General features: G+C 49.9%; 1 protein-coding gene and 1 pseudogene across 9 annotated transcripts in view; one reads left to right on the forward strand and one right to left on the reverse strand.

The window, feature by feature from the left end:
- The window catches only part of abi1a (abl-interactor 1a), a 153,105-nt gene that overhangs the window by 12,484 nt on the left and 122,651 nt on the right, over window positions 1-17,970 (forward strand). The gene's annotated exons all lie outside the window — the stretch shown is intronic.
- LOC140425638 (large ribosomal subunit protein eL14 pseudogene) lies at window positions 1,718-2,876 on the reverse strand (annotated as a pseudogene).

Raw genomic sequence — 17,970 nt, forward strand, 5'->3', positions numbered from 1 at the left:
AGCCGCCGTCGGCTTCCTACCCGTCCTAGACCTGGAGCGATCCAGTGCCGGATCCAACACAGTGTTAAAGTCTCACTCTTTCCCCCCCCCCCCCCCCCCCATTATCAGGCTCCCCACTTCCAAGTCTGGGATCCGACCCAACATATGCCGCATAAAACCCGCATCGTCCCAGTTCGGAGCATACACATTGACCAGTACCACCCTCTCTCCCTGCAACTTGCCACTTACCATTATGTACCTACCGCCATTATCTGCCACAATGCTCAACACCTCGAATGACACCTTCTTTCCCACCAAGATCGCCACCCCTCGATTTTTGGCATCTAGCCCCGAGTGAAACACCTGACCTATCCACCCTTTCCTCAGTCTTAACTGGTCTGCCACCTTCAGGTGTGTCTCCTGGAGCATAACCACATCCGCCTTGAGCCCCTTCGGTGCGCGAACACGCGGGCCCGCTTAACCGGCCCATTCAGTCCCCTTACATTCCTGGTTATCAGCCGGATCAGGGGGCTACCCGCCCCCCTCCCCCGCCAACTAGCCATGACCCCTCCTCGGCCAGCCACGTGCCCGCACCCCACACCGGCCCGTTCCCCACAGCGGCATACCTCCGTCTAGGTAATCAAAAGTTATCATGGGTAGATGGGAATGTGGAATTTGAAACACAAGCAGACACAGACATAACCTCATTGAATGGTAGAGGGGCTGAATGGTTGTATGTACATAAGGATTAACAGATTTTGTTCCCGATTTTTACAACAAGTCGATGATAGTTTCGGTCACCATTACTGAGATTTGCTTTATATGCTAATTGAATTTAAATTCTACTAGCTGCTGTGGTGGGATTTGAACCAGTGTCCCCATAGCATTAACTGGGCCTCTGGATTGCTAGCCCAGTGACATTGCCATTGTAACACATCTCCCCACGTTTTGTTGTTTGGTCATATCTTGTGGTAGAATATTTTGTGGTGTTGATTTGTACCATTGAAATGTAGTTTCCTCATAGTTTCCCTTCTGCCTAGGGTGCCCAGAGTGACTCAGCTGTGTATGGTGTTCATTAGTTCAGTAATATAGACTAGACAAAGAAAATTTCAGATCTGCATTTTTGATGTGGTTAACTGGTATCATCGGCCCCCCGTTCAGAAGGAAAATAAGCTAGGGCCTTATACCCGATTGCTTTTCGGTTACACTTGTTTAAGATGCACGTGCATTGTTATTGGGATAAGGTTTGATGCAAAAACTACTGCAATGCCCCAACTAATCAAATAATTTGCTAAAACATCTTGGGATTTTGGTGACTTGCTCTCGGGGGTAATATGGTTGTGCTCTATCCTGGATGACGATTAACATTGAGGGGGCCATAATTCATTGAAAAGTTATCATAGAATTTACAGAGCAGAAGGAGGCCATTCAGCCCATCGAGTCTGCACCGGCTCTTGGAAAGAGCACCCTACCCAAGGTCAACACCACCACCCTAGCCCCATAACCCAGTACCCCCACCCAACACTAAGGGCAATTTATCATGGCCAATCCACCTAACCCGCACATCTTTGGACTGTGGGAGGAAACCGGAGCACCCGGAGGAAACCCACGCACACACGGGGAGGATGTGCAGACTCCGCAAAGACAGTGACCCAAGCCGGAATTGAACCTGGGACCCTGGAGCTGTGAAGCAATTGTGCTATCCACAAGGCTACCGTGCTGCCCCATAACATCTGCATAGAAAGAAAGAGAATGTTTGAGGTGGTATTGAGCTGCCTATCTGAACCATGGTGGTTCAAGTGGTTAAGGTATTCGCACAATTCTGTTGAGAAGGCAGTTCCAGTATTTTAGTCCAGCAAATATATTTTTTTTAACATTCTGTAATGGAGTTTATTATTTTTTTTCTGTTTACGCAATAAACATTTATGCTTTCTTGCTGGCTTCCTTCTTCAGCTTTGACAACTCGTGCTTGATGATTTTGTTTCTCATTTTGTTGGCCTTCATGACCTTTTAGCGATCAAAGTCTGTCATTTGGTTCTCTTTGCACAGGCTTCAATTTTCTTTGCCCAGTGAGTTGCTTCCCATTTCTCGTTGATTTTCTCCTTTTCCCAAGCAGCTTTCACAGACTTGTGGCGGATACTGTGGGGTATTTGAATCGTGAAATAAGTGAGCTGCATTTAAATTGCATTGCTTGTCTCCGCACTCCACTGCAAGGGCCATCCACCTAAGCCTGGTTCTGGTCAATCACCTCCACGATTGCCACCAGTTTGCCCGCATGGTGGCCAAAGGCGATGTAGGCCACGCGGCCAATCTCCCATGCATCGTTTGTAGATCATGGCGGCCGGGGGAGGAAGCGAGAGTGGGGTCAGTCCAGCAAATATGAAGGAAAGGGATTATAGGTCCAAGTCAGGATTGCTTGTGAATTGGGGTTTTACATGTTCCCTGTGAATTACTGTCAAAGTCCGCTGTTTCAGTGCATTCTGTGGATGGTACTTATTGTCTGGGTGCGATGCTGTGGGGGGGGGGGGGGAATATTTAAAGTCCTGAATGGTGTTCAGCTTCAGTGTACCAGCTTCATCTGTCAAAAGTACTTAATTGTTGCAGGGGAGGGGGCTGCGGGTTGGTTGGTGGTAATCCAGTTGCTGCAGAATACCCTGTCTCTGACATGCTGTCATCTCCATGCCACTTGTGTGGCTAGTGAGGTTGAAACTCTGACTAATGGCGAGTTCCAGCGTGTTGATAGCTGATGACAGTAATGCTATTAAAACTTGAGCAACTTTCACTTGTGTGTCAAAGGGAGTGGCTGTTCTTTATTGATAATGCGAGTCAGGCATTTGACTTCAGGGTGTCAAAATGTGATCCTGTTCTTTTACCGACTCTTCATACACTTCAGGCATCAGTGGCTATTGGTAAGTAACAATCCTGGCTGTTGCCCCATCCGCCCCAAATCCAACTCCACTGCGCTGGAATCAATTGTTGCCCAAATGAGGGGAGGGGACATTCCTAAGAATGTCCAGGTGAAGAAACCATTCAATCATGTCCACTATAATTTGATTGGATAATATTACATTTATTGTTTCAAATTTGACTTAACTTTAGGTGGCATAATGAAATACCGCAGCTGCAAGTAATGTTTTTGTTAAAACCTATTACGTGCAAGTTGTTCAACTGTCCAATTCTATTTAATTATCTGCTGTAATTGGTTATTGCTTGACTTTAGGAATTCTAATGTACATATGAGCAGGAGTGGACCATTCAACCCCTCAATCTTGTCCCGCAATTCAATGAGATCATGGCTGATCTGTGGCCTAATTCGATAAACCTGCCTTTGGCCCATATCCCATCTCTATCTTGGATTTAAAGTTAACAACTTTAAATTGTGGGAGAGAGTTCCAAACCCCTACCAACCACCCTTTGCGTGAAGAAGTGCTTTCGAACATCTCTCCTGAACGGTCTGGCCTTGTTTTTAGGCTACTGTTTTTCAAACCTTTTTTGCCTGGGACCCATTTTTATCAACTGGCCAACCTCGCGGCACATGGCGCCTGAACCTTGTGGCCACGCCACCCGAACTTCATGACTCACCATTTCTGCTTGCCTTTAATATGACCGGTGAGCCTGCTTGGCCCTTTGTCGTCCAATGTTCTATTTCTGCGAAGGACTTCAGCTGGTGGTTTAAGATCTCACTGCATCTGCTGAAAAAAAAATCAAGAGGTTTGTCCTCTAATTTGCCATGCTTTGTCTTCAAATGCCTTTGCAGTTGAGGGTTTTAATTTTTCATTTGTCAGTGCTTCCCTACATATAAAACGCACAAATTTTGCATCCAGATTTGCAGTGGCCCAATTAATAAACCCATATCTCAAGAAATCATCTTTATACTGCTTTGTTCCTGTTTTCAGTTTCTTCATGGCCTGTTCACCAAAGTGCCTTGGAGCTCACACCAGCACTGCTGTGAGCTACAAACTGGAGGAATCTCTCTTGCACCAGAGCATGTGACATCAGCTCTCTGCCATCGCTTCTGGAGAGAAGACTCCATCGATTTTATTTTTAAAAAAGAATCTGCTCCTGGGTCAGCGCACTGACGTCAGGAGGGGACGGTCAGCCTCTCTGGTCTCCAGACCTGCGCACTGCTGAGGGGCATGCATGCGTGTGATTGCTGGCATTGGGTACTTCTTCCCGTGATTGGGAATACCACGACCGGATGGCCCCGCGACCATCCCGACACCTGCCCGCGTGCCCTCTAGTTTTAGAATCTCCAACCAGTGAAATAGTTTATCTTTACCTTGTCTCCCTGTTAATATCTTGAAGACTTTGATCAGATCACCCTTTAACTGTCTAAATTCAGTGAAAACGGGTCTAAATTTGTGTGATCTCTCCTAGTGTAATGTTCACACCCTCCAATGCAGCCAGCCAGTTTTGATGCCTTTAGCCTGGTAGATGTAGAGTAACATTAGTCTTTTGAATGACTATATGACGGATTTTGTTTCTGTGAAATTTCAGCTGGTGTTTGATTGGTGTTTCATGAAGATTGTTCTAAAAATTGTTCTTTGGCTTAAGAGGAAGTGTACCACAGAAAGCTGGTAGCGCAGGAAATAAATTATTCTGGTTAATTGTTTGCAGAAGCGTTTGATGCAGAAAGAGTATCGGGCGATTTCACTTGGTGATTTTAAAATATGCATGTGAATTCATTGTGGCCATCAGGAGCACAGTATCCAAATTTGTATGTCATAGTGAAGTCGGAGTATTTGGCAGAGGGCGAGAGTTCAAGATAAACAGAGGTTAAATTTGAAACCATGCAGAGTAAGGAAATGTGCTTCACTGTGAGGAAGATAGAAATCTGTGTTATTGTTCAAAAGTTGCAAATTTGTGTTTGAAATTTGCTTGCCAATCCTTGTCAGTTTGCTTAATGCTGGTATACCTATCACAGTATATAAAATAAGCTGAAGTAGGACAGAAATCTGCTACAGAGAAGACTGGTTTTGTTGACTTGTGGAGGTCTTTGATGTCCAGCACTTGCTGCTCTAGTTTTCATAATATATTCTGATCGTGTTGGCACTTTGTTTTGAGTGTTGGAAATAGAAAATGGGTGGATGAGGATTGATTTCCCAACCCAGCAATGGTTAGTGGGTGTGGTGTCTGTTTAGAACCCATAAATCTTTGGTTTGCAGTCATGATTTTAACAGTTGATATTATAGGACTTGGTTGTTCAGTGCATGTCCATAATGCTGTAGAAAACAAGTCTTCAGCTTTATTTCAGATTTTCGGAAATTGTTATTTTCTGTGGGTGCCAATTTTAAAGTTTATTAAAATCACTGAACTGATTCATTTTAGATAGTTTAAGTGTATATTTTTATATGTTTGGTAATGAATTTAGAAATTAGTTTTCCAAGATGTACTCTGATCAAGAAATCTAAATTATAATTTGAATGCTTGTCCATGAGCTTCATTAAAATGGAGCTGGAAGATGATTGTCCAAAACAGAATCCTACTTTAAAAGAATGATTCCTTGTATCATGTTTAAAGTTGTTTTTTCTCTTCAAAAGTCTTACCTTGCTGTGTTGTGACCTTGACTGTGACTTCTGTGATCATCCACCAAGGTGTAGCAGTCTTTGATATTTATTTCCTTTTGGGAGCTCACAGTTTGGATAAAGTCACAGTCAGTATCCAAATCAAACTACTGCAACAATTTTGCAGGATTTGAGCTCTTGTGTGATTGGTATGCTGTAGAAATCTAGGCTTTGTACTTTCGTTATTGGGTATGTGGGGTAAGAATTTTGCTTTGTACACCCTCCGCTGAGCCTACTCTGCAGTCTATACGTGAAGTGGCAGTACAGTGTAGTTATAGTGGTGAGATACAGTTCCAGTACCAGCAACAGATGGGAGGCCCGAGGTGGGGGAGCTGGGATTAGGCTGCAAAAGGGAGCTGCGCCAGAGGGCAGGGCCGGTTTGATGGAAAGCACTGGCTTTTTCTCACGCTAGGGAGGGAAGGGGGTGGGGGCGGTGTTGGAGAGGAGCGCCCGCTGATGGACAGGAGGGGGCGGGGAGACTACCACACTGGGGGGGTGTCGATTGGGGGCTGATAACTTGGAATGTGAGAGGCTTGAACGGGCCAGTCAAGAGGGCCCGTGTGTTCGCGCACCTGAAGGCAGATGTGGTTACGCTCCAGGAGACGCATTTGAGGGTGGCAGATCAGGTTAGGCTGAGAAAGGGGTGGGTAGGGCAGGTTTTCCATTTGGGGTTGGACGCAAAGAATTGAGGGGTGGCGATTTTGGTGGGGAAGTGGGTCGTATAGGCCCATATCCTTATTGAATGTAGATGCCAAGATATTGGCAAAGGTTCTGGCAGCAAGGTTTGAGGGGTGTCTCTGGAAGGTGATAGGAGAGGATCAGATGTGGTTCATGAAGGGAAGGCAGCTGTGTTTGAGTGTGAGAAGGTTGTTAAATGTGCTCATGGCTCCGGCAGAGGGAAAGGAGATGGAGGTGGTGGTGGCACTGGACGTAGAGAAGGCGTTTGATCGGATAGAGTGGGGCTATTTGATGGGTGGTATTGGAAAGATTTGGACCAAGGATCGCGGCGTGGGTATGGCTGTTGTATAAGAAGCTGATGGTGAGTGTTTGCACCAATATGAATTTGGGTACTTTGCTCTGCACCGGGGTAGAAGGCAGGAGTACCCATGTCCCCTGTTTGCACTGGTTAAAGAGCCATTGGCCATCGTGCTAAGGAGCTTGGGGGTTGTAGAAGAGGATAGTGAGGGGGATTGGAGCATAGGGGGTAGTGAGGGGGATTGGAGCATAGGGTGTCTTTGTTTGCTGATGATCTATTACTGTACATTTCAGAGCCGAGTACATCAGTGGGTTGTATAATGGGGCAATTCCAACGATTTGGGTCGTTCTCTGGTTATAAATTAGACCTAGGTAAGAGCAACTATTTTATGTCTCCCAGCAGGGGGGGGGGGGGGGGGGTGATGCCATTTTTGTCTGGCAGCAATTCACTTTAGGTACTTGGGGGGCAGGTGGCATGGGATTGGGATGAGCTTCGAAGGTATAATTTTGCTAGTTTGGTGCGGAGGGTAAGGCTGATTTGGCACCATCTCCCTCCGTTGTTGGTGGGCAGGGCGCAGGCAGTTTAAAATTCATGTGCTACTGCAATTTTTTGTTCCTACTTCAGTGCCTACTGTTGTTTTTACCTAAATTCTTCTTCACGGATAAACTCCTTGTTTATCGCGGGGGAGGAGTGTGTGAGAGGAATTGGGAGGGAGGTCTTGTGGAGAGTGCGACAGGTGTGACAGCTAGGCATCCCAAACTTACTGTACTATTACTGGGCGGCAAGTGTGGGAAAACATGCTGGGCTGGACCAAGGAGGGGAGACCGATGAGGTTAAGATGGAGGAGTGCTTGTGTAGGGGGTCAGGATTCTGGGCCCCTGGCAACGGAGCCACTCCTGATATCACCGGGTAAGTATTCGGTGAGTCCAGTGGTGGTGGCCAGGTCAGGGGGATGCCAATTGGGTGGAATCACGGGTTCAAGCTGGGGAGGATGGACACCAAGTTTCAGAGATGGGACAAGAGGGGGAATTAACAACTTTTTTCTTTGGAGATTCGTGAGTCTGGAGGAGTTAAGAGAGAAGTATGGATTGGCGCAGGGAGAAGTATTTGGGTCCCTGCAGGTTCAAAATTTTGCAAGAAAAGTTAGCCGACCTTCCTGATAGCGTCGGGCGGGGGGGGGGGGGGTCTTTTCGTCTTTCTATTAAGTGATCCTGGAGGGGGTTAAAGTGAAGTGGGAAGAAGAGCTGGGGAGTTGGCTGGGTGCGCCATGGAAGAAGGGCTGTGGTGTGAGGTGCTGCGAAGGGTGAACAAATCGACTTGTGCGCGAGGTTGAGATTGGGATGATACAACTGAACCTCGTGTATAGGGCACACCTCTCAAATTCAAAGATGATCCGGCTGTTTGAGTGGGTGGAGGATGTTTGTGAACGATGTGGGAGGGGCCCTGCAAACCGTGTTCATATATTTTGGTCCTGCCCGAAGCTGGGGAGGTATTTAGCACTATTTGGGGGCTTTGCATACGGATGTGGAGCCTGGACCCCATGAAACCATTTTCGGGCTGTTGGACTAGCCTGAGTTCCAGGCGGGTGCGGGCGTAGACGTTTTAGCCTTCGTGTCACTGAGCTCGTAGGCGGGTCGCATTATGGTGGAGTTAGCTGCTCCGCCCTGTTCCTTGGCTTGGTGAGGGGGGGACCTGCTGAAGTTCTTGACCCTGGACAAGGTGAAGTTTGATTTGAGGGGGCGAAGGAGGGGTTCCACAATATGTGGGGTTTGTTTATTAGGCACTCTCGGCTGGTTGTTGTTGAATGCTGAAAGTGAGGGGGGGGTGCTTTTGTTGTTCTATAAATCTATGTTTTAAGTTTTATATTGTTGGGTTTCTGTTTTGTTATTTTCTTTTGTATGGCGGAAAAGATGAAAATATGGTGAATTGAAATATTAAAAGAAATGGTGGGTGAATGATTCATGACCAGCACAGATGCCAGTGTTCAACCAATTGTAATCGCTGCATGTGATATCAAGAAACAACCAAAGGTATTGGATACTGCCCTGACAAATTTCCCGCAAAAGTTTTGGAGACTTGTTCTCCTGAATCTGCTACACACCTAGCCAAGCTGTTCCAATGCGGCAACAACATGGACATCTACCCGACAATATAGGAAATTGCCCAGGTGTGTCCTGTCCACCAAAGAACAAATCCAACCCGGCCAATACTGCCCCAGCAGAGTCTACTCTTGTCATCATAAAGTGATGACCTAGACATTGATGCCCACATCCTATGGATGAATAAAAATAACCTTTACTGCCCTGTCAATATAAAAACTGTCTAACTCAGCCGTGAACATATTTAATGAACCAGCCTCCATTGCTTCAGACATTTTCAAAGTATAATAACCTTCAGAGAAGAAATTTCTCACATCTGTATTGAATGGGTGACCCCATATTTTTTAATGGTGCCTCCAGTTCTAGATTCCCACACATGGGGAAACTCTCCTCCCAGCATCTACTCTGTCAAGCCCCCTCAGTGCTTCTAAACTCATCTGAGTATATGCTCAAACCTTCCTAATAAAACAAACCCCATGATCTAAAGAATTGGCGTGATGAACCTTCTCTACACTGTTTACAATGCAAGTACTGTACATTACTCCTTAAATTTGGTGACTGAAACTGTCCACAGTACTCTGGGTGTGATCTCCTAATGTCCTGTAGAGTTAGAGCAAGATTCTCTACTTTGATACTCTAACCCCCTTGCAATAAATGCCAACATTCAGTTAGCCTTTCTAATTACTTACTGTACCTACATGCTGACTTTTGTGATTCATATGAAAGGGCACCTCTGTACTGTAGCATTCTGCAATCTGTCTCCAATTAAATTTACTTTGTCAAATGTTTGACACTCTTGACCTATCTATATCCTTTTGCAGACTTTGTTTTCTCCTCACAACATGCTTTCCTATCTACCTACGTATTGCTGATAGGATACATGCTGTCAAAGCTTTCAGTCTTGCACTGATAAAGATGAACTTTTTTATACTACATGGTAAAAGGTAGCTAATTGATTGGCAAGCTGACCCTGGTCTAGGTGTTGCCATGGAAAATGCACAAGAGAACTGTTGCCCCAGTACTTTGTGTAGTTCAAGGCACAATGCCTGGACATGGCAGAGGGTGAGTTTCTGCATAAGGCCTGATACACTTGCTTAGGACGTGCAAGTGAGCCACATTGCGAGCCTGACTGATTAATCTAAAGTTGTTTGTTAATGTAATTCTTTTTAAAAAAAATATATTTTAAGTTTTCAAACACAATTTTTCCCCCTTACAAATCAACCAAAAGGGTAACACAATAACTAATAGATAACATTGTTTAAGTTAAGTAGTGAACTTAGAAAGTAACAAGGAATGGTGCTCCCCCCCCCCCCCCCCCCCCCCCTCTTTCTGGGCTGCTGCTGCTGGCTATCTATTTTCCCCTAACGTTCCGCTAGGTAGTCAAGGAACGGTTGCCACCGCCTGGAGAACCCCTGAGCCGATCCTCTCAGCGCAAACTTCATCCGTTCCAGTTTTATGAACCCTGCCATATCGTTTATCCAGGCCTCCACGCCGGGGGGGTTTCGCTTCCTTCCACATGAGTAAAATCCTTCGCCGGGCTACCAGGGACGCAAAGGCCACAATATCGGCGTCTTTCGCCTCCTGCACTCCCGACTCATCCGCTACTCCAAATATAGCTAACCCCCAGCCTGGCTTGTCCCGGACCTTCACCACCTTCGAGATCACTCTTGCCACTCCCCTCCAATACTCCTCCAGTGCTGGACACGACCAAAACGTGTGTGTGGTTCGCCGGACTTCCCCCGCACCTCCCGCACCTGTCCTCCACTCCGAAGAACCTGCTCAACCTCGCTCCTGTTATATGTGCTCTATGTAGCACCTTAAATTGGATCAGGCTAAGCCTGGCACACGAGGAAGAGGAATTTACCCTACTTAGGGCATCAGCCCACAAACCCTCCTCAATCTCCTCCCCGAACTCCTCTTCCCATTTTCCTTTCAGCTCTTCTACCAGCTCCTCCCCCTCTTCTCTCATCTCCCGGTATATTTCGGACACTTTGCTCTCCCCGACCCACCCCCCCGAAAGCACTCTATCCTGGATCCCCTGTGTCGGGAGCAGCGGAAATTCCCTCACCTGTTGTCTCGTGAACGCCCTCACCTGCGTATCCCGAAAGATATTCCCCGGAGGCAGCTCATACTTTTCCTCTAGCTCTCGCAAACGTCCCATCTATAAATAAGTCTCCCACTCTCCTAATTCCTGATCGGGGACCACACCGAGCTCCCAACACACCCTTCTGTTGCCTCCATTGCCCCCAGATACTTAATGTTGCCGCTACCACTGGGTTCGTGGTAAACCTTTTTTGGGGAGAGCGGTAGCGGCGCAGTCACCAGCGCTTTTAAGCTCGTTCCTTTACAGGACGCCATCTCCAGCCTCTTTCACGCCTCCCCCTCTTATCATCCACTGGCGGATCATCGCCACATTGGCGGCCCAGTAATAGTCGCCTAAATTCGGCAGCGCCAGTCCCCCTCTGTCCCTGCTACGTTGCAGGAGCCCCCTCCTTACCCTCGGGGCCTTCCCTGCCCACACGAAGCTCATAATGCTCCTATCTATTTTCTTAAAAAAGGCCTTAGTGATCAAGATGGGGAGACATTGAAACACAAATAGAAACCTCGGGAGGACCATCATCTTAATCGCCTGCACTCTGCTCGCCAGTGACAGCGGCAGCATATCCCACCTTTTGAAATCCTCTTCCATCTGCTCCACCAGCCGAGTCGGATTGAGTTTGTGTAAAGTTCCCCAGCTCCTGGCTATCTGAATCCCCAAATATCGGAAGTTTCTTTCCGCCCTCCTTAGCGGCAGGACATCTATCCCTCTACTCTGGTCCCTAGGGTGTATTACGAAAAGCGCTCACTTTCCCATGTTAAGCCTATATCCCGAAAAGTCTCCAAACTCCCTCTATATCTGCATAACCTCTGTCATCCCCCCCCCCCCCCCACTGGATCCGCCACATACAGCAGTAAGTCATCTGCATAGAGTGACACTCTATGTTCCCTCCCCCTCTAACCACCCCCCTCCATTTCCTAGAGTCTCTCAGCGCTATGGCCAGTGGTTCAATTGCCAACGCGAACAGTAATGGGGACAGAGGGCACCCCTGCCTTGTTTCCCTATGTAACCGAAAATACTCTGATCTTTGCCGATTTGTGACTACACTTGCCACTGGGGCTACATAGAGGAGTTTAACCCAGCTGACAAACCCGTCCCCGAACCCAAACCACCTCAGCACCTCCCATAAGTACTCCCACTCTACCCTATCAAATGCCTTCTCTGCATCCATTGCTGCCACTATCTCTGCCTCCCCCCTCTGCTGGGGGCATCATTATCACTCCCAATAGCCGCCGCACGTTGACATTCAATTGTCTCCCCTTTACAAACCCTGTCTGGTCTTCGTGCACCACCCCCGGGACACAATCCTCTATCCTCATTGTCAGCACTTTTGCCAGCAACTTGGCGTCCACATTCAGGAACGAGATAGGCCTATAAGACCCGCATTGCAGCAGATCTTTATCCCGCTTCAGGATTAGTGATATCGTCGCCTCCGACATTGTCGGGGGTAGAGTCCCCCCTTCTCTGGCCTCGTTAAAGGTTCTTGCCAGCAGCAGGGCCAGCAAGTCCACATATTTCCTATAAAATTCCACCGGGAACCCGTCTGGTCCCGGGGCCTTCCCTGCCTGCATGTTCCCCAGCCCCTTGGTAACCTCGTCCACCCCAAATGGTGCCCCCAGGCCTTCCACCTCCTGCTCCTCCACCCTCGGGAACCTTAATTGGTCCAAAAACTGCCGCATCCCCTCTTTTCCCTCCGGGGGTTGGGACCTATATAACCTCTCATAAAAGGTCTTAAACACCTCATTTACCTTCCCTACACTCCGCACCGCAGTTCCCGTTTCATCCCTAACTCCCCCCATTTTTCCCTCGCTGCTGCTCTCTTACGAAGCTGGTGGGCCAGCAGCCGACTCGCCTTTTCCCCATACTCGTATCTCATCCTCTGTGCCTTCCTCCACTGTGCCTCTGCCTTCCCGGTGGTCAGCAGGTCAAACTCCGTCTGGAGTCTTCGCCTCTCCCTATATAGTCCTTCGTCCGGGGCCTCCACATATCTTTTGTCCACACTCAAAATCTCCCCCAGTAATCTCTCCCTCTCTTTGGCCTCTGTTTTCCCCTTGTAAGCCCTGATGGAGATCAACTCTCCCCTCACCACTGCCTTCAGCGCTTCCCATACTACCCCCACTTGGACCTCCCCATCATCTTTGGCCTCCAGGTACCTTTCGATACATACCCGCACCGTTCCACAGACTCCCTCATCTGCCAATAATCCCACATCCAGTCGCCAGAGTGGGCGCTGTTCCCTCCTCTCCTAGTTCCAGATCCACCCAGTGCGGGGCATGGTCTGAAACAGCTATGGCCAAGTACTCGGTTCCTTCCACCCTCGAAATCAGTGACTTACCCAAAACAAAGAAATCTATCCGGGAGTATACCTTATGGACATGGGAGAAAAAGGAGAACTCTTTGGCCAGTGGCCTAGCAAATCTCCACGGATCCACTCCCCCCCCCCCCCCCCCCCCCCCCCCCCCCCCCCCATTTGGTCCATAAACCCCCTAAGCACCTTGGCCACCTGACAAACCCCTCCCCAAACCCAAACCTCTTCAGCACCTCCCACAGGTACCCCCACTCTACCCTATCGAAGGCTTTCTCAGCGTCCATCGCCACCACTATCTCCGCCTCCCCCTCCCTCGCCGGCATCATGCTAACGTTCAAAAGCCTCCGCACATTTGCGTTCAACTGTCTCCCCTTCACAAACCCCGTCTGGTCTTCATGGATGATCTGCGGCACACAATCCTCAATCCTCGTGGCTAAGACCTTTGCCAGCACCTTGGCATCTACATTTAGCAAGGAAATCGGTCTGTAAGACCCACATTGCAGGGGATCCTTGTCCCGCTTCAGGATCAAGGAGATCAGTGCCCGGGACATCGTCGGGGGTAAAGCCCCCTCCCCCCCTCCCTTGCCTCATTAAAGGTCCTAACTAACAGCGGGCCCAACAGGTCCATATATTTTTTATAGAACTCGACCGGGAAACCGCCCGGCCCCGGTGCCTTCCCTGCCTGCATGCTTCCTATCCCTTTGATCAGCTCCTCCAGCCCAATCGGGGCCCCCAGTCCCGCCACCAGTCCCTCTTCCACCTTTGGAAACCTCAATTGGTCCAGGAAACGGCCCATCCCTCCCTCCCTCCCGTGGGGGCTCGGATCGGTACAATTCCTCGTAGAAGTCCCTGAAGACCTCACTCCGCACCACGCTCCCTCCCCTGTCCTTAACTCCCCCGATCTCCCTAGCTGCGTCACACCTCCGAAGATGATGCGCCAGCATCCGGCCCGCCCCTTCTCCATACTCCTAGACCGCCCCCTGGGCCTTCCTCCACTGCACCTCTGCCTTCCTGGTGGTCACCAGGTCGAATTCGGCCTGGAGGCTGCGCCTCTTCCTCAACAATCCTTCCTCGGGTTCTTCCGCATACCTCCTGTCTACCCTCACCATCTCCCCCACCAGCCTCTCCCTCTCCGCCCGCTCCCTCTGCTCCTTGTGGGCCCTGATGGAGATCAGCTCTACCCTCACCACCGCCTTCAGTGCCTCGCATACCATCCCCACTCGTATCTCCCCGTTGTCGTTCTACTCCAAGTACCTCGCTATACTTCCTCGGACCTGCTCGCTCACCTCCTCGTCCGCCAACAGCCCCACCTCCAAGCGCCACAGCGGGCGCTGGTCCCTCTCCTCCCCCGTCTCCAAGTCCACCCAATGCGGGGCGTGGTCCGAAATGGCTATTGCCGAATACTCTGTATCCTCTACTCTCGCTATCAGTGCCCTACTCAAAATGAAAAAGTCGATTCGAGAATAAGCCTTCTGGACATGTGAGAAGAATGAAAATTCCCTAGCCCCCGGCTTTGCAAATCTCCAAGGGTCCACCCCTCCCATTTGGTCCATAAATCCCCTCAACACTCTAGCCGCTGCCGGCTTCCTACCCGTCCTAGACCTGGAGCGATCCAGTGCAGGATCCAACACCGTGTTAAAGTCTCCCCCCATTATCAGGCCCCCCACTTCCAAGTCTGGGATCCGACCCAACATACGCCGTATAAAACCTGCATCGTCCCAGTTCGGAGCATACACATTGACCAGTACCACCCTCTCTCTCTGCAACTTGCCACTTACCATTGTGTACCTACCGCCATTATCTGCCACAATGCTCGACGCCTCGAATAACACCTTTCCCACCAAGATCGCCACCCCTCGATTTTTGGCATCTAGCCCCGAATGAAACACCTGACCTACCCACCCTTTCCTCAGTCTTACCTGGTCTGCCACCTTCAGGTGTGTCTCCTGGAGCATAACCACATCCGCCTTGAGCACCTTCAGGTGCGCGAACACGCGGGCCCGCTTAACCGGCCCATTCAGTCCCCTTACATTCCAGGTTATCAGCCGGATTAGGGGGCTACCCGCCCCCCTCCCCCGCCGACTAGCCATGACCCCTCCTCGGCCAGCCACGCGCCCGCACCCCACACCTGGCCCGTTCCCCACAGCGGCATACCCCCGTCTTGACCTACCCCACTCGCTCCAGCTCCTCCTTGATCTTAGCAGCAGCAACTCGATTCCTCCCCCGGGCTAGGACCCATCCTAGCTGGTTTACTCCCGCAAGTCAGCTGACTCCTGCTGACCCCGGCCACTCCTGCCTCCCCTTCGACTCCTCCCATTGTGTGGCACACCCTCCCCTCCTGCTCCCCATTCACAGGCTCTCCCCCTCCGTTCTAAGCGCGGGAAACAATGCTCGCTTCCCCGCCCCGGTCCCGCCTCCCCCAGTCTTCGGCGCGGGAAAAAAATCCCGCGCTCTCCACCTACCAGGCCCCGCCCCATCCACCCTCCTCAACCCGAAAGAGAAAAACACAGAGAAAAAGAAACCCAAAACAATGCAAAGGCCCCCCCCCCCCCGAACCAAAAATAGGCATAACATATCCACCGCAGCCCCCAATCGCCCATCCCGACCCTCCGTCTGTGACCAGCTTCTCGGCCTGAACAAAGGCCCACGCCTCCTCCGGAGACTCAAAATAATGGTGCCGGTCCTTGTAGGTAACGCCGGCTGCAACATGCCAAACTTCACCCCCTTCCTGTGCAGCACCGCCTTCGCTCGATTGTACCCGGCCCCCCTCTTCGCCACCTCCGCACTCCAGTCCTGATATATCTGAACCTCCGCGTTCTCCCACCTGCTGCTCCTCTCCTTCTTGGCCCACCTGAGCACACACTCCCGATTGACGAACCGCACCAGCACCGCCCGCGGAGGCTCGTTAGCCTTGGGCCTCCTCGCCAACGCGCTATGGGCCCCTTCCAGCTCCAGGGGCCCCTGGAAGGACCTCGCTCCCATCAGGGAGTTTAACATGGTGACCACATAGGCCCCCACGTCCGGCTCCTCCAGCCCCTCCGGGAGGCCCAGAATCCGCAGATTCTTCCGCCTCGACCGATTCTCCATCTCCTCGAACCGCTCCTGCCATTTGTTGTGGAACGCCTCGTGCGCCTCCACCTTTACCACCAGGGCTAAGATCTCGTCCTCATTGCCAGAAATCTTTTGTTGAGCCTCTCGGATCGCCACCCTCTGGGCCGTCTGTGTCTCCAGCAGCTTATCAATAGAAGCCTTCATCGGCTCTAGCAGGTCCTTTTTAATCTCTCTCAGGCAGCGCTGGATACCCTCCTGTTGCTCCTCCGCCCACTGCCTCCACGCTGCCTGATCTCCACCCGCTGCCATTTTGTCCTTCTTCCCTCCCTTCTTCTGGTCCACCACCACCTTTTTTGTCACCCCGCTCCTAGTTAAAGCCATATACTGACGGGGAACTATTATTAACTCCTTCCCACACCGGGAAACGTCGAAAAAGTGCCCTTGGGGGCCCTGAAAAGAGCCCAAAAGTCTCGAGAGGGAATCCTTTTGGCAGTGTTCGCTTCACCAATCTGCCCCAAAATGTCCGTGGAAACTCCTGAAAAAGGTCTAAGTGTCCGTTCCAGACGGGAGCTGCCGAATGCGTGACCACCTACTCCATGGCCGCCACCGGAAGCCTCGTCCCCGCTTCTTCAGTGGCCCTGGTGAGATCTTTTCACAGTTGTTCCCTCTGCTGTTCGAATTCACTTTTGATAAAGGTCCTCGGGTCAGTTTGCAGCTTTAAGCTTGCCCTTCCCCCGCTTGCATGCTGGAAGGGGCCCTGTTTATCCTGATTGCAGCCAAATCTTCCACTGCTTCTGCCGGACCTGGCAGCCAAAAGACACAACACTCCTGGGGGACACCGTCAGGGGAGTGTTACAGTCCTCTTGCCACACCGGGAAATGTCAAACAAATGCCGTGGGGGCCCTGCAAAAGAGCCCAAAAGTCCGTTCCAAGCGGGAGCTACCGAATATGCGACCTAGCTCTGCATAACCGCACCCGGAAGTCCCCAATGTTGACATAAATTCAATCTACCAGAGACTACTGGCTAGTGAATAAGCACAGGAAAACTTGATGACTTATTTTCCCTTCCTTGCCTATGGCAAGAAAACTTTAGTGTTTCAAACACTGCTAGTCAGAGTAGGAATGTCAGGATAGACAGGAAGAATGCGTGGCTCAAGAGATGGTGCAAGCGGGAGGGATTCAAATTCCTGGGGCTTTGGAACCGGCTCTCTGGAAGTGGGGCCAGTACAAACCGGACGGTCTGCACCTGGGCAGGACTGGAACCAATGTCCGAGTGGGGGTGTTTGCTCGTGCTGTTGGGGAGGGGTTTAAACTAATGTGGGAGGGGGATGGGAACCAATGCAGGAAGTCGGAGGGAAGTAAAATGGGGACAGAAACAATAGGCAGTAAGGGGGAAAGTGTAAGGCAGAGAAGCCATGGTCAAAAATCAAAAAGGGCCACAGTACAGGGTTCAGTGACTGAGGAGAGCTCAGTGAATAGGGCCAGAAATACTAAAAGGAATAAAAGAGTAAAATCATAAATGGAAAGCGAAGCAGCAGGTAGTATTACATGAAGATATGGGTTCAACGATAAGGAAAATTAGGAGAAAGGTTAAGAGGAAAAATAACTTTGGAGAGGTTACTGATAGAACTGTTACGATTCAAAACAGAAGTATAAAAGCCAACATAAGTGTGCTTTACCTGAATGCTCGTAGTATTTGGAAAAGGTAAATGAGTTGACGGCGCAAATCATTGTGAATAACCATGATTTATTTAGTGGCCATTACTGAAACATGGTTAAAGGATGGTCACGACTGGGAGTTAAATATCCAAGGGTATCAAACTATTCGGAAGGACAGAGTGGATGGTAAGGAAGGTGGTGAGGCTTTGTTATTTAAGGATGACATCCGGGCAGTA

The sequence above is a fragment of the Scyliorhinus torazame genome, chromosome 6 (genome assembly GCF_047496885.1).
Source record: "Scyliorhinus torazame isolate Kashiwa2021f chromosome 6, sScyTor2.1, whole genome shotgun sequence".
Lineage (NCBI taxonomy): Eukaryota > Metazoa > Chordata > Chondrichthyes > Carcharhiniformes > Scyliorhinidae > Scyliorhinus > Scyliorhinus torazame.